Consider the following 24,802-nt stretch of genomic DNA (forward strand, 5'->3'; position numbering starts at 1 on the left):
ATTTTGAAAATATAGAAAACAAAGCGAGACTAGTATAGGAAAATATAGACCCTGCTGTGTTTCCTACCATAAATCTTTAAATAAATGACCACAAATAGGTGGCAGTGTGTTTAAAGGAGATTTGGAGTTAAATAATGAGCACATACAGGTGTTCTTATTGCTGTGTTTGTATAATATGAAGCTAAATCAACAAAACGAACCACTTTTTAATCTTAATCTGCTTCATTTCTCAATGGGGATTGCTCTTCCCCATACTGCACATCAGTTCTACATCTGCACTGGAGAAATCTCAGCCTTACACATCCTCACCACTTGGTTTCCCTATGGGCTCTCTGTTGCCATGGAAACCCCATCCTGTAGCTAGCCCGGTGGAGACAGATCAAATACCTGAAGAGGAAGTGGAGGACAGATGGATTTGGAGCTAAGCCTGGCAGGATGCTCCAGCTAAGACAAATAATGACACAGAGAATCAACACGGTTTATATGGTTTAAAGGGTTCCTCTTGGTCTACACACGTTAGAGTAGGAGATTGATTTATTAAGGGAGGGGAATGAAGCAGGGAGCTAGGGGGTTAAGTGGGAAGATACTCACTAAAAGCTGAAACATTAACAGCATCGTTTCCTTGTGTCTCCCTGATGCCTTGTGAGTAACAGGTGAGGGTGTACGAAATTCTCAACCAGTGTGTTTTAAATCTGGATAGAACATGTTATGCTGTAGTGCTCCTCCTCATGTCCTCCTGCAGCTGTTACAGGGCGCATAAGGCTGAACGGTTGTGTATACGTGGAAATATATTAGCGAGGCCTGTGTCTTCACTAATCTCTGTTGTTTAAGACATTCTTCTAATTAATCTCATTGTCTGTCTGGCATAACAATTCCTTTTGGCAAGAAACCCCTTTAAGTATTCCAAGATCCATCTCTGGAGAATTCCAATGAGACCCACTCTTATTGGTCTGTTGCTATTGTTTAATGATAAGGCATGATTCATCCTATTCAGATGCAACATTTATCATCTTTTAGGCTCCATATGCGTATCATATGAAATATTTGTATTGGAACGGGCAGTTATATTTAGTTTATTCTGCTTTGTCTCCTCTTTCCCAAGGAATAAAACAGCATTTGGCTGAGCAGCAGCAGCAAGGTCATCAGACATTGAGCAGAGGCTATTGAGTGCAGTGTTTATGAACACTACCCAGAGAAGTGACACTTGTGCTGGATGAGCGTTACTTCATTATGCCATCTGCAGACACAGTACATTACAGAGGAGTGCAGGGAGCTATCCGATGGCTTGCAAAGGCCTAACAAACATCATGCAAAGAAAGCAAGCTGTGGATAACATGGAAGAATTTCATGAAATATACATTTAAAAAAACAGAGAGTGGCTCTGGGAAGAAAGGAATCAAAATGGTAGAATAGAACATCCAGTCAAAATTTGCCAAGGTTATAAGAACTATGTTGTTTTAGCTCCATGTCATTAACCAGCAGAGTGTGAGCAGTGGTGTGATTTCATTAAGCACTGGATTCTAAACTGGAAGCTCTCACGCAAATACCCGAATCCGCTTGCCTGTGCCCCCAAATACATTTCATAGCCCTCTTGTTTGTGATGTCTGTTTGTGTATGCAGAGTATTTCTGTCATTTTCTTCAGGGATGGGTTGTGTGTGTGTCCGCCCCCAGAGCCTGATACTATAACTCAGCCAGCCTATGACAGACAGAATGTGGGGGCTGCCATACAGGAGGAAGCCATGCAGCCTCAAGAACATCACATAGATTAGAGCAGGCCTGGGCAACTCTAGTCCTCAGGGCCCTGATTGGTGTCCCACTTTTCCCCCATCCCTAGCAAACACACCTGATTTAAAAATCATTTCATTTTTAACTGAAGATCATGATTAGTTGGTTATTGGAGTCAGGTATGTTAGCTGGGGCTGGGCCAAAAGTGTGACACCAATCAGGCTCCCGAGGACTAGAGTTGCCCAGGCCTGGATTAGAGGGTACCAGGCTACACAGCTGCCAAACACATCGCATGTCATCTCTTTAACCAAAAACACAGAGCTCCACCATGCTAAGCTTCAATGATTACCATGTGTTAGCACTGTCTGGAGGACATATAAACATTAGAAATGTTTTCAAAAAGATACTTGATTAATTGGTTACTCTTAGTATACATTATACTGGAAATTGCATTTGAGTTATTTAGCAGACACTTTATCCAGAGAAATTTACAATAGTGAGTACATACATTTTTGTTGTTTTCCCCATGCTAATTGAACCCACAACCCTGGTGTTGCAAACACCATCCTCTACCAACTGAGCCATGAAGGACCACAGAAATGGTGCCTAGAGGTGCCCTCCTTTTGGAAGCAGCACGGTAACAGGCACAGTCTGCGTCAGAGCATGCCATGTTGGCATAATTAAACCAGGCCTGAGTGGCAGAGCTCTGATAGGGAAAGGTTGTCAGTGGTACTGTACATCACAGGCTGTGCCAGCTTCAGCACTGCCACACGGACAGGTCTGGCACGAAGCCAGTGGAGATGTCAAGACAGCGAGAGGATGGTGAGATAGAAAGCCCAGTCCAACTGCTTCAATCGGGGTCACAATAACACCTTTCAGTGAAGAGGCATGAGTCAAGCTTCCTCTGTTATATTACTCATTTCACTATAACGTGTTTCATTTCCTAAATGTCAATTCTCAGTAAAAGATTATGTTCAGTATAAAATGTTTTATATGTCATATGCTCGGAAAATCTCATGTAGTCCAAAACACGTCCATGGAGACCCACAGCTATCTGTGCCTGCCTGTGTATCAGCTCATGCCAGGGTTTGAGTGGCATGCCTAGGCAGGGTTCTGACATGAAGTTACAGTGTCCAGTCCTGGATGTTCAGCATCACTGAGTCTCCATAGATACACAGTCAGTCAGCTCCCATAGTGGGCTTCTTTGAGCCTGGAGTGGACACTCTCTGTTGCAGTGTTGCTCAGGTCTCAAGGTCTCATCATACCAAAGCACAGATGGTTATTGGCCTGTAAATTAACAGGCAAGAAACAGATTACTGCCATGATGACCCTGCTGAGTGTATCAACCTTACTACAAGCTAAATGTATCACCACCGGCTGAAGACCAGATGTCGGTCCAGTGCATGGCTTTAAGAATTTAGAATGGATTATTGTCCACTTGTTTCGTTGTCCTAGAGCGTAAAGTATCTTATGGTAGCTGTCAGCTTCCTTAATCTTAAACACAAACATAACCTCCACCCAACACCTTAGCAATAAGCACGACTGTGCTCAGAGTGTAGTATCTATCTCCTCAAATTCACATGAAGAGTGAAGAGAAAGATGAATAAAATAGTGTCCCTGTTCTCTGTGTTACAGTGAGAGTGGCTTGCCTGCCTCCAGTGTGGGTGGTGGTAGAGAAGAGATACAGAAAGCAGCAGTAGCAGTGAGCACATCCCCTCGCTCCAAGAGGACCCCAGCCACTCTCTGCTCTCTATCTCTGCTGAGGTGTAGCTATGTTCCATCTGCCACTGTTGCTATGGAGACCAGTCCCACTGATCTACATAGGAGACCGTTGGGGAAGATCTGCTAGGGCTGTTCCTATTAGCATGACTCAATGGCAGGCAGCATTACAGGCCTTGCCAACCGTCCTTTCTGCCTGGCCACATGACATAGTTTTTATTTAACCTTTAATTTGACAGGGAGTCAATGCTGAGACCATGGTCTATTTTCCAGCTGAGGATGGTATAGCACCACAATACACATCAAAATACAATAAAATACACATTATTATAAACAATCATATAAAACAGACACATTCTTCAGTAAAAAATTTCCCCTAACAACCATCTGAAATGCCCTAGAGGCAACCTATTCCACCATTTTGAAAGTGTATTGTAGATCATTCCACACGTAAGGTTAATGCTCATAATTTTTCTCTCGTTGGCTGAAATTGTAAATGGAAGGTCACATCAATCCCCGTGTTCTCCTCACTGTTCCGAGACCTATGGTTGTTGTTGTATGGAGGAGCTGCATGGGGCAGAAGTGATGATTCAACACTGCAATTTAGAGGGAATAAGAACATCTTGTGAAATATTGATCTCATGATTGTGCACCACAGAGACATATTTTATTGATTTTCACAATGATTAAATTACTTAAAACCATGTCCCAAGTCACATGTACCGGTATATTCCAGTATTCGAAGATGTATGTTTATAGTGTTCAGTAGAGACCCGTCATTCAGGGCAGGTGGAGCTATTTTTTGCCCCAAAAAACTAAAATATATATTTTGGGGGAGGGGGCTTGCTTGTTTTGCATGTTATTTTGGCATTAATACGTGTCACATATCAGTTTGCAAATAACGTAAAAAATATATAAAACTGCATACAAACATGTTTTCTTGAGTAAAGGAGGTCCAAAATGCAGGTGTTTCAGCCTAGTTCAGTGCTTTCTGTGGTGGTGGGGCAGCCAGCGGAGAATATGGAGCGTTGCACAATGATCGGCCCAGTGTTCTGTCACTCATGGGGACACTACATCACCGCCAAGTCTAAGGGTAGAGCTCGAAAGGGTAGAGCTCGAAAATTCAAGCCTCCTTGGGTACTGCCATAGAGTTACATGTCAACGTCATACTTTCAAAATCTTAGCTAGCAGTCATCATCATGAATCAATTCGACAATCTATTGACAAATCATTTTTAATCCTTGTCATATTAAGATAAATAATTAAGAGAAATGATAGATAAAACATATCAGTGCTCATCAGCCATTGGACATAAACATTACACAACCAGTTGGAAATAGCAAATTCAACGATGAATGCTTTGGAAGGAATCAGTGGCAAACTGCAAGCATTGCAAGAAAATCATTAGCCTGCTATTCAGTGGAGTGGCTGTGGGGTCCCAAGTCTAAAATTAAGGGTCTCTTTTCCTAGTTTAAAATTATAAACATTCAACACTGGCCATGCTGTCAATGAAGCATAACTTGTGCTGCGCTCAAAACAACTGTTATCACGGAACTACAAAATCTGACTTTAGTGAGTTCAAGACAATTGGGAACTCGGGGAAAATACGTTTTGAACTTTCATCCAACTCGGAATTGTAAATCAGGAACTCGGAACTCTTTCTAGATTCAACCTTTTTTCCAGAGTTCCCAAATGTCTTGAAAGCACCATAAATCCAGAGAATGCCAGACTTTAATGACAAAGTTTGATGACAACATTTGCCTACAAAGGACCACTGCGCCACCTTCCTGTTCAAATGAACACAGCACAACAAGGTGAGTCCAAAAATGTCTTGTATGCTGCTGCCTAAATAATGTAGTATGATACTGTAGCTAAGAAAGTAATACTAAGTGTATGTTGTGTAGTAAGCTGTTAGTAGTCGATGTGCCTCACCTTAATCATTTGGTTTATTTTCACCCCTTAATTTTGCCTACTGTTCTGACTTGTTTCCCTGACCTGTTTCTGAGAAATGTAATCATTGAATATTGTAAGAGCTTTCATTGTCTGCTTATATGCCCCCTTTAATTATCGGCTCACGTTCTGAATTCTGTCCCTGTACATTTCAAAAGTGCTGAACAAATAGTTATGTTGACTACGTCTGTCCTAGCTCGCTCATTAATGTCTTACTTGAAATTACGGATTGCCTCTTATCTGCTTGTCATCCCCCTTATGCCATAGTTTGTACATCTAAATTGTCAGTATAAACCACATTTATTTAAGCAAGTCAGCCGTTTTTTTAAAGGCAGTAAATGAGGCTAAATTAACTTTCGCTGCCAGGTGTAGCAGTGGTAAGGTATTGGGACTCTGCTGTTGGGACAGCTTTATATAGGCCCTAACAGTTTGTGGGCACAGTTTGTCACCGTTATAATGCAATTAATGTATTGTTTACTGTTGTGTAGTGGCTTCCCACATTTTACTTTTTTTTTTTTGCCCCACCAAGATTTACATGCTAAAATTGCCGCTGATCATGTTGTATGCATTGCATATGTATTTGATACGACATAAATAATGTATCAACTACACTCTTTGAGGTTTAACATGAGCGATAGAGGCTTTTTCCGAATGTCAGCTTTGAAGTATGAAAATGTTTTTTTAAAGAAGAAGGAGCTTTAGACATGGGCATGGAAATGAACCTTGACTGGCATTATTCAAATGTCATAATATTCACGGCTGGTTGACTATGACGACCATCATAGCACTACAGTGCTGTGTAAAGCAGAACATTCCCTGGGGCTCTGTCCCTTTCTCCACTGAGCCAAATCCACACTTGTCCATGACTATGTGGGAGTTCCTAGGGAAAACAAGAAAGCACTTTGAAAGATGAATCCAGATCAACAACGCTAGCCAGGGTCATGATGGGATGTGACTATCACAACAGAATAAAGGCAAGGTAAAAGTCAAAGCTTTTACACCCCCCATTACTCCAATAACAGGATGTATGTAGTGAAGGGGTTCTGGATTGTAAAACATAGAGAATTATAGCACTTTCAGGAACAGACGATAATCGCTCCTCTTTGGGAAAAGTCGGCTTGGGGCCAGGAAGTCACCTTAGAGCCATTTCTCTTTCCAGGGATGGGAAATAGCAGTTAATCTCCTGATTACGCTGGTAGAACTGGTGAAGTGACCCTAAACATCTATAAGGCTCTCCAATCAGAACCATGGCTCTCCTTCAAATCAAATTCAGCCAGGGATGAAATCCCATGGGTGATTAAAGTTGAACATGCCTGCATTCATAATACTGGGCCTTGTCAACAACCATAACGTATGGCATCCAAATATTATTATGTGTCCTTGGTCTCTTTCCATCTCTCTCCTTCACACAGTAGAGGAAGGCTCACAAAGACAGTCTGACAGTGCAAGCCCGCCCTGAAGATGATTGACAATTGTTAGGCTCTGATGCTATCTCCATGGGAACTGATTGGTAAGATAAATACAGTGAACCAGGGTGAGCCAGCGGTGGCTCACCCAATAAGAGAGGAGCTGACCTCCTTTATGCACCATAAACCCAAATCATTACTCAAACCTCATCACATGATTAAGCAAATTAAAGCCCTATGTTCATGACATTCCATTAGTCGTGTCATGTTATTACCCACCTCATCAAACACTAATGATATGTCAGGTAATAATTAAATCATCAAACAAATTAACAGAGTCAATATACTGTATAGCCCTATTCTGATAATGTGGTTAGTGTTATTCATTGAGGATTGTTATTCAGTTCATGAACTTCTGTGTAGACTATATTGAATGGCCCTGTATTCTAATGGTAAAAATACAGGGCTGAATCTAAGTTCTTATAGTTTAATGGCAGCTGAGCGAGAGGACTCTAAATGTGCCAGCCTCCTCCCTCCCTAAGAGGTTAGAAGAAAGTGCTAATGAGAACATCTGGTCAAATGGCTGAGAGCCAGAAGTGTTCCTGAGACACTCTGAAAGACACCTCTCAGCTTCGCTCTCCAAAGTGGAGCACATTCACTATTCACTGCTATCATCATTCAACTGCACTTTAGTGGAATGGGCATATAATTGCAATGCATTACTACTGTTGATTATATATCTCACATATTAAGGCCCTTGATTTGATCTGTCTCATAAGACCCCTGCTCATTATTTATCTCACATATCAAGATCAACACTTTGTGGACACAGCTCAAAGATACAAAAAATACAAACGGAATACAAGACAACATTTAATATTCTGCAGCAATGATTGATAAAAAAAAATGTTTGATCTGGCTACAGCAAACACAAGTTCTATTTGCTCCTGTTCTTAACACTTGGAGCGTGAAGAAACACATGATTGTACTGTCCAGTGGCACCACTAACTCTCTTCTCCTAATGACTTGACTCTTCTCTTTCACCAACCCAACAAAGCAGCACAGCGATGTGTATTTGGCTTTTGGCCATAAAGATGGCATTTAAGACTAGCAAATATAGATTTTTTTAATGACATTGGAATTACAGATATTTAATGTTACAGCCTGTTGGCAGAATGAGTGAGTCAACATTCCAATCTGCCATATTCAGACAGTCCTTCCTCTCAATCTGCCATATTCAGACAGGCCTTCCTCTCAATCTGCCATATTCAGACAGGCCTTCCTCCCCTGCATGTCTCCATAGATCATTATCACTGCACTATATCCAGCTGTGGTCAACCTCTCCCTGGAGGGAGGCCAGAAGTTAAACAATTGTATTATTGGACCAATATCCAGGCTGTAGTACACCTCAGTGAGTCCATTACATCAGTTCATTCACCCTTTTACTAGACCTTGTTCATCACTCAAATAGAGGATCCAGCTGCACTCCGATGACATCAGAAGAGTCACCCAGGCCTAGTGACAGGGTCAGTCTACAGCACTGGAAGACTACATCACTGCAAAATGAACCCCCAAAACAGTTTCTGAAGCTCATTATAAAATTGTTGATCATAAGCGTTTCAAATTTCTGTTTTATTACTTACCAGGGCAGACAGGGGACGGCCTTGGGTTTGTGTTGCCTATGTTGTCGGTTTGGCCAGGGTTAGTAGAAGGCCCCTGGATTTCACTGGTGGTGGATGGACACAGTCGCCCAGTGCATTGACCTGCGTTTGTTCTTGTTGTCCTGCCTCATCTTTGCCTCCCTGTCCGTGCAAATCCTGCAGGGCACTAGGCTCTGGAGAAGTCTCTTGTTACATCCTCCATGTTATGTACAGTTGGCACTCCTGCCACTCTCCTGCTCTCAGTCCCAATGTGATGATGAATGCTTGTTACTCCTTAAGCGCCAAAGATTCCTATGAAAATGAAGAAAAGGGAAGGGAAGGACATCTTTAATTCTGCTTCACAGGTTGCTCAAGTGGTCTACTGTTTTTCAGTTTGGTTTCAATACGAGAAAAGATTTCCAACAGCAGACACAGTACATTAAAATGTATATTATTGTTATCTCTGAAAAGAGAATCATGGAGGGCTGTGGCACAAGAGAGATGAATTGAGGGCATGTTTAGTACATCATATAGCTTGCCATTAAAAATATTCTGTAGTTGAAAGCCTCATGAAAAATCTGCCAGTGCACTCATGGCAATGTGCTTTATTTAGTGAGTGAAACATTTCCCTATTTTACTGAGGAACAGGAGGACTCTGCTGCCTGCGATGGCCACACCATTCATGTCTTCAGGAAAGAATGCTTTTAAACTTGAAAAGAGTGGAAAATAATGAAGCCCTTGAAAAAGGCATTTAGCAATTATTATATATCCCTGCATAGAAGGACTTATCCCACAGATAAATGTTTCAAAACCAAGTATAAATTCTGCACTCAATGTTCTCATCAATACACTTCAACATCTCTGTGTTTTATCCCAGAGTAGAACAAAACAGACCTTACATCATCACCCCTTAAGCAGAGAATGTAGATAGATTAGGTTTATGTAAATTCACTGAAAGTTATTTCTGTTCTATGGCATGATTGCCTGTCATGGCAATCAAATCAACCCACTGTCCATATTGTGTCAATGCTAAGAGCAGAAGAGTATTTAAATCTGCAGCCATGGTGAGCATGAGTCATAAGAACGCATGTTCATTAAACTATTGAGGCTATTTAGATGCTCAGTTAATAGAACAACCTAGATACCAATGCTGTATACTTCCTCAAAACAAGGCAAGAGCTCAATTTATTTTCTTAAAAACTTCCATTTGTAAATGTGGTCTACATAATGTTGTGGGGCAATGTGAACTCAACTGTGTTCTATTATCATAGACGTCTCTTAAATGTTTGATTTTGCAGCTGATTTTATATCATTCAACCCAGAGTCTTCCTTTGGAGTGGTTGTGATTTTATATCATTCAACCCAGAGTCTTCCTTTGGAGTGGTTGTGATTTTATATCATTCAACCCAGAGTCTTCCTTTGGAGTGGTTGTGATTTTATATCATTCAACCCAGAGTCTTCCTTTGGAGTGGTTGTGATTTTATATCATTCAACCCAGAGTCTTCCTTTGGAGTGGTTGTGATTTTATATCATTCAACCCAGAGTCTTCCTTTGGAGTGGTTGTGATTTTATATCATTCAACCCAGAGTCTTCCTTTGGAGTGGTTGTGGTTTTATATCATTCAACCCAGAGTCTTCCTTTGGAGTGGTTGTGATTTTATATCATTCAACCCAGAGTCTTCCTTTGGAGTGGTTGTGATTTTATATCATTCAACCCAGAGTCTTCCTTTGGAGTGGTTGTGATTTTTTATCATTCAACCCAGAGTCTTCCTTTGGAGTGGTTGTGATTTTATATCATTCAACCCAGAGTCTTCCTTTGGAGTGGTTGTGATTTTATATCATTCAACCCAGAGTCTTCCATTGGAGTGGTTGTGACTGTAATGTTAGCTGGATGGGCTGAGCCTCACTGCGAATAACTTAAATCACACTTCCCTGCTCTTAAACCATGGGGCCACAGAAGAACTAAACATACAGTACCCTCAGATTCAGAAGGAGGATGAGTGAGTCATTGGCATGAAATGGAATTGCGGGTATTAAACCCAAATGTGAGTTGAAGGAGAGAAAGACGTTTCGGCTGTGAGTGACAGTAGGCAGCATCAGTGTTGTGATGGAGACATGTCTATTTTCATAAGCTTTATCCTTGAGAATACCAAGCTCCACCTTACGGATTTATGCCCTTCTGTTCACATTTGTTTGGTTGCCATACCATGGATCTCCCTTTAGGATCTCCCTTTAGGATCTCCCTTTAGGATCTCCCTTTAGACTGCAAGCCAATGGGATGATCATGACTGTCCAGTTAAGGCTTGGATAATGAATTCCTCATCATGGTCACCCCTGATCTCTAACTCATATACTAAAGCAGCTTCTAGACTAGAGGAAGGTCCACCAGCAGACATGCCATCATCCTCAAAGATATGTTACTTAAGAGTACCTCATTATGCACACAATGAAAATCCTCAATTATTGAAAATAGATCATTATGAATTCATGTTTAATGATTGCATTTGAGTGGTTATTGCATATGACATTGACTAATACAGTATTCATGTAGCTCTCATGTAGATACTGTTCTGCTCGAGATTGGATATTTAACTTAAAGTACTTACTGTAGCCATGTGTACTTTACTCATTCAATATTAAATGACATTATTTTCCATTTTATATTTCCCTTGTTGCTCCTGTGTGCTGAATATGGGCTACATACACACCTGCATTTCTAAAAAACAATGACGTGTCATTTTGTACTTTACAGTACACATGAGGCCATCGCCAGGCATGACTCAGAAAGAACGCCCAAAACTGAATTCAACCACAAAGTGCTGTCATGTTAATCTTCTTCTCAGCCTCTAATACGGTTCCCTTTCAAACTTAATCAATCAAGTAAAGACAGGAAAATAAATACTAACTGTTCATAGTTTGAACGTCCCTGAGGCAAATGAGAGTATTTTCTCCCCTTAAAACAGAAATGTTGCTGCATGCTTTCCCAGAGGTAAACACCTATCAGTGAAAACGCAGAGGCATTTTCCTTATATTATATTGCATACATCTATTTTCTTTCTCGACACATTTAATTATCCTGTAAAATATATTGTTTTAGTTATAATCAGCCAATATGCTTTTTGGGGCGTGGTTCTCTAAAATGGGCTTCCAAAGTGGGCAAGTGTTAAATATTCCATATTAATGAGCCCAGAGAGGGCATCGCTTACTACAGAGTAGGCTGGGCAGCCTAAGGTGAAGATAAACTTAGCCTGATAGCATGTAATCTTAACCCATGGAGTCATGGTTTCTCCCAGTTTCACTATACTGCATCAAAGAAGTCTGGTAAAGCAAGCATACAATATGGTAAGCAACAATACCCCAGTGTATTAACAGCTCATTCACCCTTCCCTTGAATATAATGTGTAACTCTCCCACCCACACAGCAGGTAAAGTGATGAGTAATCTCCTCTGCAGCTGTGCCCCAGCCAGGTAAACACTGTGTGCATAAAGATGACCACTCACACCAACCACTCTGCCCTGATGAGTAAATGTCACCTCCCACCCCCACCCCCACCACCACCACCACCGCATGTCCAGGTAAACAATGACGGGCCCCTTCAGATCCTCTCTGCTGCCAGCCTCGTGACTGGCAAGGGCAGCTTTAGTGTAGTGAGTGGCGTTAGTGGATTCCCATGGCAGACGGGGGCAACCTGATGAAATAAGGCTGACGGTGGGGGAGCCACGCACAGATTGAAAGTGGTTAAATCACAGCTGGGTAGCCGTGCGGGCGGATCAATGGAAAGAAAGTATCTCTCCCTTAGTTCCACCAGTGAGCAGCATTTAAACATGCCAAGCTCAGACTCAATCACTTTATCTAATGTGCCTCATTCGTTTTAGGGTTGTATAGACAGTAGCTGGGGGAGACACAGCACGCTTCATCACAAAATGTATTGTATAGCTCAGATGGTATAGTGCAGAACATAAAGGACAATTTGCAGCATTTGTGACAATTAGAGTGTTTGTGACAATTAGAGCAGAGAAGCCATCTTATATTTGAATATTCATTTTTAGATTAAAGCCAAATGTTACTAATTTCCCCTTCTCTTTTTTGTGACCAACTTTTTATGTAGGTTTGTCAGTCAAAACCACATGCATGGTCATTGAGTAATTTCTAACCCCCCCTATAGATGGTTAAAAGGGCTTACATAAGTTAGTTAGTGAGCGTCTGGATCTGTTGTGTATTTCCCACATAACACATGTGACTCAGTAGTCAGGAGGTGTCACTCAACTGAGTGAATTTCATCCTCCCTCTCAGACGAAGTCAGTCACGATGGCAACCAGATTCACTTACAGTAGTACTGTAGCTCCAGCCACTCAACTCAGTCATGTTAGAATCCTGACCTCAAGACAACCCAAGAGGCAGGCTGGCCACAGAGCCAAAATAAGCAACAGACTGTATACCCTCTCTCTGAATGAGGTTGACAAAAACTGGAGAACACTAAATCTAATACAAGGGCATCAGAGAGGTTCTATGTGGGTGTATGTTATATAGGTATCTATAGATTTCAAATGTAGGTAAGCTTTATTTGTGGTTAATGCTTGTGTGGAGTACTGCACTACACTGCTCCTCCACTTACTCTAACCAATGCACATAGGCCTACATTTGCCAATAGTAATGTGAGCACAGTCAGCCGGACGGTGAGAGCCTCTAGAAAATTAAAATCAAATAGTTTATTGTTCACATACACAGATTTCAGATGTTATCACAGGTGCGGTGAAATACTTGTGTTTCTAGCTCCAACAGTGCAGTAATAACAAATGTTTGTGTAACTAACCCCATATAGACCAGAGCCTGTCATTTCCAATGGGAGCAAAGTAATCATAGTGGGCAGAACAAGCAAGGAGGTGGGCCGAGCCAAGTACGAGCTAGTGAGATTCTATTGGCGCATTCAAGCATTAATTTGCATATTAACGTTAGAGAACTCCGACTCTGTGAATTGCTTGTGTGCAATGGCTCAATTCGCCCTTGCACTTCTAAACAATGCAGTCCATTCTGTCTGTTACAGAATTTAGTTTGCGGGGGGGGGGGGGGGGGGATATTGCAAATAGTCTGGGTAGCCAATTGATTAGCTGTTCAGGAGTCTTATGGCTTGGGTGTACAGTCGTGGCCAAAAGTTTTGAGAATGACTCAAATATAAATTTTCACAAAGTCTGCTGCCTCAGTTTGTATGATAGCAGTTTGCATATACTCCAGAATGTTATGAAGAGTGATCAGATGAATTGCAATTAATTGCAAAGTCCCTCTTTGCCATGCAAATGAACTGAATCCCCCCCCAAAAATTCCACTGCATTTCAGCCCTGCCACAAAAGGACCAGCTGGCATCATGTCAGTGATTCAGCTGTGGGATCGGGGCACCACCAGTACAGAGCTTGCTCAGGAATGGCAGCAGGCAGGCGTGAGGTCATTTGCACGCACAGTGAGGCGAAGACTTTTGGAGGATGGCCTGGTGTCAAGAAGGGTAGCAAAAGTTTGGGGCATCCGATAGTTTGGGGCATCCGGAAAAAAGCTTGTCCGGAGAAGACAAGGTGAGCGCTACCATCAGTCCTGTGTCATGCCAACAGTAAAGCATCCTAAGACCATTCATGTGTGGGGTTGCTTCTCAGCCAAGGGAGTGGGCTCGCTCACAATGTTGCCTAAGAACACAGCCATGAATAAAGAATGGTACCAACACATCCTCCGAGAGCAACTTCTCCCAACAATCCAGGAACAGTTTGGTGACGAACAATGCCTTTTCCAGCATGATGGAGCACCTTGCCATAAGGCAAAAGTGATAACTAAGTGGCTCGGGGAACAAAACATCGATATTTTGGGTCCATGGCCAGGAAACTCCCCGGACCTTAATCCCATTGAGAACTTGTGGTCAATCCTCAAGAGGCGGGTGGACAAACAAAAACCCACAAATTCTGACAAACTCCAAGCATTGATTATGCATGAACGGGCTGCCATCAGTCAGGATGTGACCCAGAAGTTAATTGACAGCATGCCAGGGCGGATTGCAGAGGTCTTGAAAAAGAAGGGTTAACACTGTAAATATTGACTCTTTGCATCAACTTCATGTAATTGTCAATAAAAGACTTTTACACTTATGAAATGCTTGTAATTATACTTCAGTATTCCATAGTAACATCTGACAAAAAAAATATTTAAAGACACTGAAGCAGCAAACTTTGTGGAAATTAATATTTGTGTCATTCTCAAAACTTTTGGCCACGACTGTAAAAGCTATTTTGGAGCTTCTTGGACCGAGACTTGGCTTGCCGTGAGGTAGCAGAGAGAACAGTCTATGAATAGGGTGGCTGGAGTCTTTGACAATTTTTGGGCCTTCATCTGACACCTCCTGGTATAGAGGTCCTGGATGGCAGGAAGCGTGGCCCCGGTGATGTACTGGGCTGTACGCACTACCCTCTGTAGTGCCTTGTGGTCGGAGGCAGAGCAGTTGCCATACCAGGCAGTGATGCAATCCGTCAGGATGCTCTCGATGGTGTAGCTGTAAAACCTTTTGAGGATATGAGGAACCATGCCAAATCTTTTCAGTCTCCTGAGGGGGAATAGGTTTTGCCCTCTTCATGACTGTCTTGGTGTGCTTGGACCATGTTATTTTGTTGGTGATGTGGATGCCAAGGAACTTGAAGCTCTCAACCTGCTCCACAACAGCCTCGTCGATGAGAATGGGGGCGTGCTCGGTCCTCCTCTAACGATGTACGCTGAGAGTCGGGACGCAAGTTCAGGAAGTGAATACATTTAATAAATAAACGAACATGAACTAAACAAGAAACATGAATAGCGCACCGACATGAAACAGAAACAGAAACAATAACACCTGGGGAAGGAACCAAAGGGAGTGACATAAATAGTGCAGGTGAACAAGGAGATGATGGAGTCCAGGTGATTGTCATTAGGCACTGATGCGCGTGACAGGTGTGCGCAATAATAAACAGCCAGGTGACCTAGAGGCCAGAGAGGGAGCACACGTGACAGTACTCCCCTCCCCGACACGCGGCACTAGCCGCAGGACAGTGACCAAAAGGACGATCCCGGGGATCAGGAGTGGACTGGTCACCTCTGCTGAGGCGTGGAAACCTGTCAATCCGGCTGAGGAGTGGGAGCATGGCGACCTAGAGCGCCGGAGAGAGAGCATATGTGACAGTACCCCCTCCCCAGCGCGCAGCTCCAGCTGCAGGACACCAACCAAAGGGACGATCCCGGGGATCAGGAGTGGACTGATCGCCTCCGCTGAGGCGCAGAAACCTGACGAACCGGCTACTCCCCGTTTGCTTTGGCCGAGGCACGGGAACCTGTTCACCCAGCTGAGGCATTGGAGCCTATCGAGCCCGCCGAGGCATGGGAGCCTGTCGAGACAGCTGAGGCATGAGAGCCTATCAAACCCGCTGAGGAATGGGAGCCTGTCGATCCCGCTGAGGTAAGGAAACCTGTCGAGCCAGCTGAGGCAGGGGAACCCGTCGAACCCGCCGAAGCATGGGAGTCCGACAAACCGGCTGAGGCCTCCCTTGTAGCTCTGGTACTGACACTCGGACCCAACATCACCTCCAACACAAAAACAAAACAAAAAACACTCCCTGATGCTTCCCTTTGGTGAGGAGTTATTCTGTAATGATGTATGCTGAGAGTCGAGAAGCAAGTTCAGGGAGTGAATACATTTAATAAATAAACAAACATGAACCAAACAAGAAACACGAATCACGCGTAGCAGGTGTGGCGCAATAATAAGCAGCCTGGTGACCTAGAGGCCGGAGAGGGAGCACACGTGACACCTCCTTTTCCTGTAGTCCACAATCATCTCCTTTGTCTTGATCATGTTGAGGGAGAGGTTGTTGTCCTTGCACCACACGATCAGGTCTCTGACCTCCTCCCTATAGGCTGTCTCATCGTTGTCTGTGAAATATCTGTCTCATTGTTCTATCTGTGGTAATAACACCTAGCAAAACACAACAACAATCCCAACATTTTAAATAAAGAAATGAAGAAATATCAGAATGAGCAATGTCAGAGTCCGGAATATAAATATATATTTAAAATTATATAGACAGTATGGACAGTATATGAATAGAAAATGTGTGTACAGAAGTAGTTATGTTGCATAAACCATGACTAAAATACTGTATATACATTTCACGGTAAGGTCTACAGCTGAAATATAACCATTTCACGGTAAGGTTGTTGTATTCGCCGCATGTGACAAATACAATTTTATTTGATTTACATATAATGTGTTTAAAACCTCTTCGGGATCACCGGGACGGTTGAGCTAACGTAGTCTAATACAATTAGCATGACATCATGCAACAAGAAATGACGTAAGTAACAAGAACATATCCCAGGACATAGACATATCTGACAGAATGCTTAAATTCTTGTTAATCTAACTGCACTGTCCAATTTACAGTAGCTATTAGAGTGAAATAATACCATGCTATTGTTTGAAGAGAGTGCACAATTTTGAACATTAAAAGTTATAAATAAACAAATTAGGCACATTTGGCAAGTCCTGATACAACATTTTGAACAGAGAGGCAATGGTTCATTGGCTCAGTCTTAAACTTTGCACATACACTGCTGCCATCTAGTGGACAAAATCTAAATTGCAGCTGGGCTGGAATAATACATTATGGCCTTTCTCTTGTATTTCAAAGATGAAGGTACAAAATAACGGTTGGTTTTTTCTTTGTGTTATCTTTTACCAGATCTATTGTGTTATATTCTCCTGCATTCCTTTCACATTTCCACAAACTTCAAAGTGTTTCCTTTCATATGGAACAAAGAATATGCATATCCTTGCTTTAGGGTCTGAGTTACAGGCAGTTTGTCACGTTCTGACCTTAGTTATTTTGTTATGTCTTTGTTTTAGTATGGTCAGGGCGTGAGTTGGGTGGGTTTGGCCTGGTATGATTCTCAATCTGAGGCAGGTGTCGTTAGTTGTCTCTGATTGAGAATCATACTTAGGTAGCCTTTTCCCACCTGTGTTTCATGGGTGATTATTTTCCGTTTCAGTGTTTGCACCATTCAGGACTGTTTCCATTTTCATTTTGTTTCTCTTGTTCTTTTTGTATTCTGTATTCATTCTCATTAAATTAAATTATGGATACATACCACGCTGCATTTTGGTCCTCTGATCCTTCCTACTACTCCTCCTCAGAAGAGGAGGAAGAAAGCCTTGACAGAGATAGATTTGGGTATGTCATTTAGGTGAACATTTTAAAAAGGGGGTGGATCCTTAAGACGTACCAAGGCCAAAACTGTTTAAAACATACATTTGCCTAACCTGGTTTCAAAAGTGTGTTCCCGCGATTGCAATAAGAATTGTTGTGCAATTACATCAGTGCCATTTATGATGAGAGAGGATTTTTTTTTATATGCGCATGGTCTTATTTCTATTACAGCATATTGCATGACTGTCACTCATATTCCATTCACCCAGTTCAATGTAACATCGATAGGTTTATAGCCTATGAATGAAAGTTTACAACGTAAGTGCACACAGATCGAGAGTGTTCAATACAGCCTTGCACACTTTTGCCTGCATCTAGTTTATCTAGGGTGTAATCATTAGTCCAACAGTTTCTATTGGACAAATTCAGGTATTTTTATCCCTGTTTCATTTGCTGCCATTTAAAAAAACGTTTTTCAAAATAATCCGCAGAATGAATACACCCCTAATGACACGCAAACACAGTGCACTTTCATAGCAGCCGAGTTGTATTCCTTCTCGCTTCTATGCACTCTCTTCCGCTCTGGAGTGGGCCAACGCAGTATGGAACGATTCTGACTCGGCGAGGGACCACTACCCAGAGTGAACGGCTGTTCCATCTGAGGCAGGAGAAGAGGAGTGCTCAGGACTTTGCCCTAGAGTTCCGGACCTCGACTGCTGGCGCGGGATGGAACGACAGGGCCCTGATCAATCACTATAGGTGCAGTTTGCGAGAGGACATCCGTAGGGAGCTAGCCTGTAGCGACACCACTCTCTCCTTGGATCATTCGTTTGGACAACTTGCTGGCGACCCTCGGACGTCCAGATTGGGTTCTGTCAGTTCCATCCCCCAGCTCCTTCACTCCAACGCCCATGGAGCTAGGAGGTGCTGCAGCGAGGGCGACCGGAGGAGGGGGCCTTTCCTGTACCAGCTGTGGTCGCAGAGGGCACAATGCTGACCGGTACTGGGGGGGGTCCTCCAGGGAGTCGAGACGCCAGGCCGAGCACTGCTCGGACACCTCAGGTGAATCGGCACCAGGCTCACCCAGAGCCCCCTGTTGGTCACATGTATGTATTGATTGTTTTTCCTGAATTTGGCCCTCTTTCCCGGCATAAGGCGCTAGTAGATTCAGGCACGGCGGGGATTTTTATTGACCACGGTTTAGCGCATAGGTTAGGGATCCCCCTTGTTCAGCTTGACAAACCCTTCCCAGTGCACGCCTTAGATAGCCAACCATTAGGGTCAGGGCTAGTCAGGGAGGCCACGACTCCACTGGGCATGGTTACGCAGGAGGGTCATGAGGAGAGAATTAGTCTCTTCCTCATTGATTCTCCTGCATTTTCGGTGGTGCTGGGGATCCCCTGGTTGGTCGGTCACAACCCCAGGATTTCGTGGCAACAGAGGGCTCTCAAGGGGTGGTCAGAGGAGTGCTCAGGCAGGTGTGTAGGAGTTTCCATTGGTGCTACGACGGTGGAGAGTCCAGACCAAGTCTCCACAGTGCGCATTCCCTCAGAATAGGCCGATTTGGCTTTCGCTTTCTGTGAAAAGAGGGCGACCCAATTACCACCATATCGACAAGGGGATTGTGCGATAAATCTCCTGGTAGGCGCTGCACTTCCCAGGATTCACGTGTATCCACTGTCACAGGAGGAGACGGTGGCTATGGAGACATACATATCTGAATCTCTGGGGCAGGGGTACATTCGGCCCTCCATATCACCTGCCTCCTCGAGTTTATTTTTTGTGAAAAAAAGGAGGGAAGCCTGCGTCCGTGCATTGACTATAGAGGTCTAAATGTCATCACGGTGGGGTACCCGCTACCTCTCATTGCCACGGAGATTGAGTAATTTCACGGAGCACGCTTTTTCCGAAAAATGGATCTCAGAAGCTCATATAACTTGGTGTGTATCCAGGAGGGAGATGAGTGGAAGACAGCATTTAGTACCACATCCGGCCATTATGAGTACCTCGTCATGCCGTACGGGTTGAAGAATGTTCCAGCAGTCTTCCAATCTTTTGTAGAAGTGATTCTCAGGGACCTGCACGGGCAGGGTGTGGTGGTTTATACCGATGACATTCTGGTCAATTCCGCAACACGCGCCGCGCACGTGTCTCTGGTGTGCAAGGTACATGGGCGACTGTTGGAGCATGACCTGTACGTCAAGGCTGAGAAATGCTTGTTCTTCAACAGGCCGTCTCCTTCCTTGGGTATCGCATTTCCACATCAGGGTTGGTGATGGTGTGTGACCGCATTGCAGCCGTGTGTAATTGGCCGACTCCAACCACAGCAGCGGTTTTCCAATTACGTCCCGGAGGTTAATCCGGGGTTTTTGGGCAGGTGGCTGCTCCCATTACTTCACTGCTGAATGGGGGGCCGGTGCATCTGGGGTGGTCGGCTGAGGCGGACAGGGCTTTTGGTCGCCTGAAGGCTCTTTTCACCTCGGCCCCCGTGCTAACGCATCTGAATCCCTCTTTGGCATTCATAATGGAGTTGGACGCGTCTGAGGCTGGGATTGGAGCCGTGCTCTCACAGCGCTCGGGTACGCCACCGAAGCTCCGCTCCTGTGCTTTCTTTTCGCAGACGCCCAGCCCGGCGGAGCGAAGCTATGACGTGGAGGATCGGGAGCTGCTGGCTGTCGTCAGGGCCCGGAAGGTGTGGAGACATTGGCTTGAGGGGGCTCAATACCCTTTTCTCATCTGGACTGACCACCGTAATCTAGAGTACATTCGGGCAGCGAGGAGACTGAACCCTCGTCAGGCAAGGTGGGCCATGTTTTTCACCCGATTTAGGTTCACCATCTCCTATAGACCAGGCTCCCAGAACACTAAGGCAGACGCACTGTCCCGACTATATGATACGGAGGAGCGGGCCATCGAACCTGCGCTCATCCTCCCGGCCTCTTGTCTGGTGGCACCGGTGAGGTGGGAGGTGGACGCAGACATCGAGCGAGCATCGCGTGTTGAGCCTACTCCACCACAGTGTCCAGCGGGATGGGTGTACGGTCCGCTGGAGGTTAGAGACAGGCTGATTTGGTGGGCTCACACGTCCACACCTTTTCCCTTTGTTTGTGGACTTCAACACACATGTAATGATGGGGCGGTGAGTCAGAAGCAGGTGCAGGTAAAAATGTTTTAATAAATAAATGAAATATAATACAAAACAAGACACATGAACAACACACAGACAGGAAACAGAAACAATGACGCCTGGGGAAGGAACCAAAGGGAGTGACATATATAGGGCAGGTAATCAAGGAAGTGATGGAGTCAAGGTGAGTGATGACACGCAGGTGCATGTAATGACGGTGACAGGTGTGCTCCATAACAAGCAGCCTGGTGACCTAGAAGTCGGAGAGGGAGCACACATGACAGCACAACACATCAGCTGTATGTGACCAAGCAAAAAAAACAACATTCCAAGCCAAACCATGTCATAACCGCCACACAGCCTACATCGTTGTCCCCATATTAGCTAAAGTAACGTCCTAGTCAACATAGCTAATATAACTAATGCTTTGTAGTAACATTAGTGTATAGTCAGTAAGCAGTTTAGCAGTTACACTGCCGGGCCCGGTGACAATAAATGAATAAAGCCAAAAGCTTACCTTGACTTGGAAGAGTTCCAGTGTTGTGTTGGAAAGTCATAGCCAGCTAGCATAGCATCCCTCTGTTTGAGCCAGGTGTTTGAGTAGGCTAAACTAGCCAGCTGCATTTGCTAGCTAAGTAAGTGAAACTGAAACTGAAAAAATTACAAAATCTCTCTCTCTCTCTCATGCTTCTCCTTCAATTTTGAAGAAATTAATTTGTTCAAAACTGTTCAGCTATTGTCTTCTGAGTCAACTACTGTACTGTAGTTCTAGATAACTCTTGCTTAGGTTTTCAGTACTAGATTCATTCTCTGATCCTTTGATTGGGTGGACAACATGTCAGTTCATGCTGCAAGAGCTCTGATAGGCTGGAAGACGTCCTCCGGAAGTTGTCATAATTACTGTGTAAGTCTATGGAAAGGGGTTAGAACCAAGAGCCTTCTAGGTTCTGTATTGAAGTCAATGTACCAAGAGGAGGATGGAAGCTAGCTGTCCCCCATCTACACCATGGTGCTACCCTACAGAGTGCTGTTGAGGCTATTGTAGACCTTCATTGCAAAACAGTGTGTTTTAATCAATTATTTGGTGACGTGAATATATTTAGTAAAGTTATATCTGAAAAGGATAACCTTTTAAATGTTTTAAAATGTTTTTTTTAAATGAAATTCACTGAGGAGGTGGTCCTCCCCTTTCTGCTCTGAGAAGCCTCCACTGGAATACATGTTTCCCTCCTATGGCTCTCCCAACTTGAATGGTCCCTGAGAGGCATATTTATCTTGTACACACTATGTAAATAGGTCAACTATTACACTATGGGGTTGTCTGATTTTGTTTTAATAATAACATTACATGGAAAAAATAGTAGCACTGGAAAGTTACATCCTGAGTGATCAAGTATAGGCTTTGAATTACTTTGCCAGCAGTTACAGGAGGCTACAAAAGCCTCACACTGTTGTCTGAGTTAAGCGCTGCTGTGGTTCGCATTATAGACAATTTAATTCCCTTCATCTGAACATTGGAGTTTCATCAACAATCATGCATTTCCGTTCAGTGCACACAGTATAACAGAGAAAATAACATATTTGAGAATACATTTATTTGGGAATATATTTCACAGAACAAACATGCTTCTGTCTGTATTAGGCTGCCATCTCCAAACCAGTGTTTTTTATTCTACACTGATCTCAAAAACGACCTTTCTAGAATCCATATGACGGATTCCTGTTCACGTGACGGAATCCAGAATCCTGTTCACGTGCTAGTCGGAACTCTGAAATGAACGACTTGCTAAGTGGTTGTAGTTATACACATGCAGCGTTCAACCAGTTAGCATGTCGGTTGAACGAGGCACGTGAACGAGGCATAAGTGCATAGAGTCATAGAACACTAGTCACTTTAAAAAGCGACTGCCCTAAAAAACAGCTAATCCCTTTGAAAATGACCTATGTGGCGTCGATATGAGTCAGAAACATTTATTCCAGTGTCAAGATTTACTACAAATTGTAAATATGATTATTTTGGTCATGAAGTCAATCTCGTCTGAAACAGAGTTTGGAACCTCACAACGAGTAAATGAAGGTTGGGTTTGGATTACAATTATGTCAACAAACCATACCCCCTTTTGCCAAGCTCCACTTGCATATTGACCCTCCTCCCACTTCACTTCTCTTCATTGAGGGGAGTCGATTAATTGGCATAAGCCAGGTGCTCCGTTCACAGCTCATGGCGAAGTCTTGTCTTCACATATCATGATATCTGAAGTGAAATAGAAAGGTGAATGCAGCAACCAGGTGGGTTCCACCATGCTAATCATAACCACCATTGATAATGTAATCGGTGATCGATGTGTGTTTGTGTGTGACCGACCAGTATCTTTGATGAGGGGCCAGGAGATGATCTCCACTGCCATGCCCATCAATGGGGCGCTGACAAAGCCCTTACCTCCAGCCTCACCTTTTGCCTGCTCGCCAACGGTCGTCGATGGGGAAACCAGAATTAGGTAGGTTTAATCGGACCGGTTAAAACTTCAACATAGTATATGTCTGTTTGTCAGAGATCATCTATGTTAATAGAACAGTGACTATGTGTGTATTCCTTCACAGATGCATCTATGGTGCCAGCACTTGTTAGACTTGCAAGATGATGTGATGGAGCCCTGACCGACAGACAGGCTTGACACTGATGTCACTGAATGGAGAGAGACCTGGCACTCTGCATAAACATGTTAATTTCACTTGTATTGTCTTTTTTTTATTGAATTGAATTGTATCAGTCAATATGGGGAGGGAGAAACCCTGTGTATTCTGCACCAGTCTCAGGGAACTCCTGTTGTATATGGGACACCACACGGGAAGGTGTGACCACTGTGACATGTTTGCCAAGGTAGCCCCATTGCCACCACCAAAATGCCGATAGGCACAGTATCTGTATCGGCTGGGAATGACAATCAAAGGTGAAAGGTGCACAGTGTTATTAACAGAACACTGCTTCTATAGTATTATGTAAAGGTGTGTTTATACTACATGGACCTGTTACAACATTTTAAAGATATCAAAACTTATTTTAGAATATCTACAGATAAATGTATATCTACCTATATCTACATACATCTGCCTGTAGTTATTGAACTCAACCTGCAGGAGGTTTGTTTGCTGTGATTGAGTGAGGGGAAACAGCTGTGGGCCAGGTTCTGACAGATGGGTGTGTCTTGATGGTGGCAAGGACACATCCAAGAAACACCACATCAAACCACACCCCCAACCCAACTCACGTTTGGCTTCTGTCATGCCCGCCACATTAGTAATGTTTACATACTGTTTTTAAAAAAGAGTGGTAACCCAGTTTAACATTTCTACAATGATTATTCATCTACTCCTCCAGTTGAGCATGTGTCATTGTTTTACAAATACACTTTTACAGCTGGAGTTTCAAGAAAGGTTTAGATGCAGCTGGGCAACAGAACTTTTAAAGGGGCAATGTCGTTTTAAAAGAGCAATGACATACTTTGTAATAGAAACAACAAAAAATCGTATTTTGGGTGAATAATAATGAATATTTATTTATACGTACATTCATATTTATAATAAAATAACAATAATTAATAATAATAACAATCAGGATGTTGTCTCCAATCGGGTAAACGCAGATGGAAAAACTCCATGCTTCCACCTACAGTATGTACATTATATAGCCACTATGCTTTATCAGTTGGGTTACAGGTGATAATGCTTATTGCTAATAGCACATCTGATAATATAGATCATACATAGGCTACATGCATAGTCCAATATGTTAAAATAAACAATACTAACCTAAATGATAGAGTGAAAAGAAGGAAGCCAGTACAGAATAACAAATATTCAAAAACATGCATCCTGTTTGCAACAAGGCACTAAAGTAAAATTGCAAAAAATGTGGCAAAGAAATTAACTTTATGTCCTGAATACAAAGCATTATGTTTGGGACAAATCCAACACAACACATCACTGAGTACCTGTCACGCCCTGACCTTGGAGAGCCTTTTTATTTC

At 43.2% G+C, this 24,802-nt stretch overlaps 1 protein-coding gene across 1 annotated transcript in view; it reads right to left on the reverse strand.

Annotated features, from left to right (window-relative positions):
* The window catches only part of lrrc7 (leucine rich repeat containing 7), a 172,955-nt gene that overhangs the window by 113,755 nt on the left and 34,398 nt on the right, over positions 1-24,802 (reverse strand). Inside the window, exon 2 of the mRNA XM_036978167.1 lies at positions 8,445-8,753. The gene's annotated coding sequence lies outside the window, so the exon portion shown is untranslated. The remainder of the gene's footprint in view (positions 1-8,444; positions 8,754-24,802) is intronic.

The sequence above is a fragment of the Oncorhynchus mykiss genome, chromosome 5, assembly GCF_013265735.2.
Source record: "Oncorhynchus mykiss isolate Arlee chromosome 5, USDA_OmykA_1.1, whole genome shotgun sequence".
In the NCBI taxonomy this organism is placed as follows: Eukaryota; Metazoa; Chordata; class Actinopteri; order Salmoniformes; family Salmonidae; genus Oncorhynchus; species Oncorhynchus mykiss.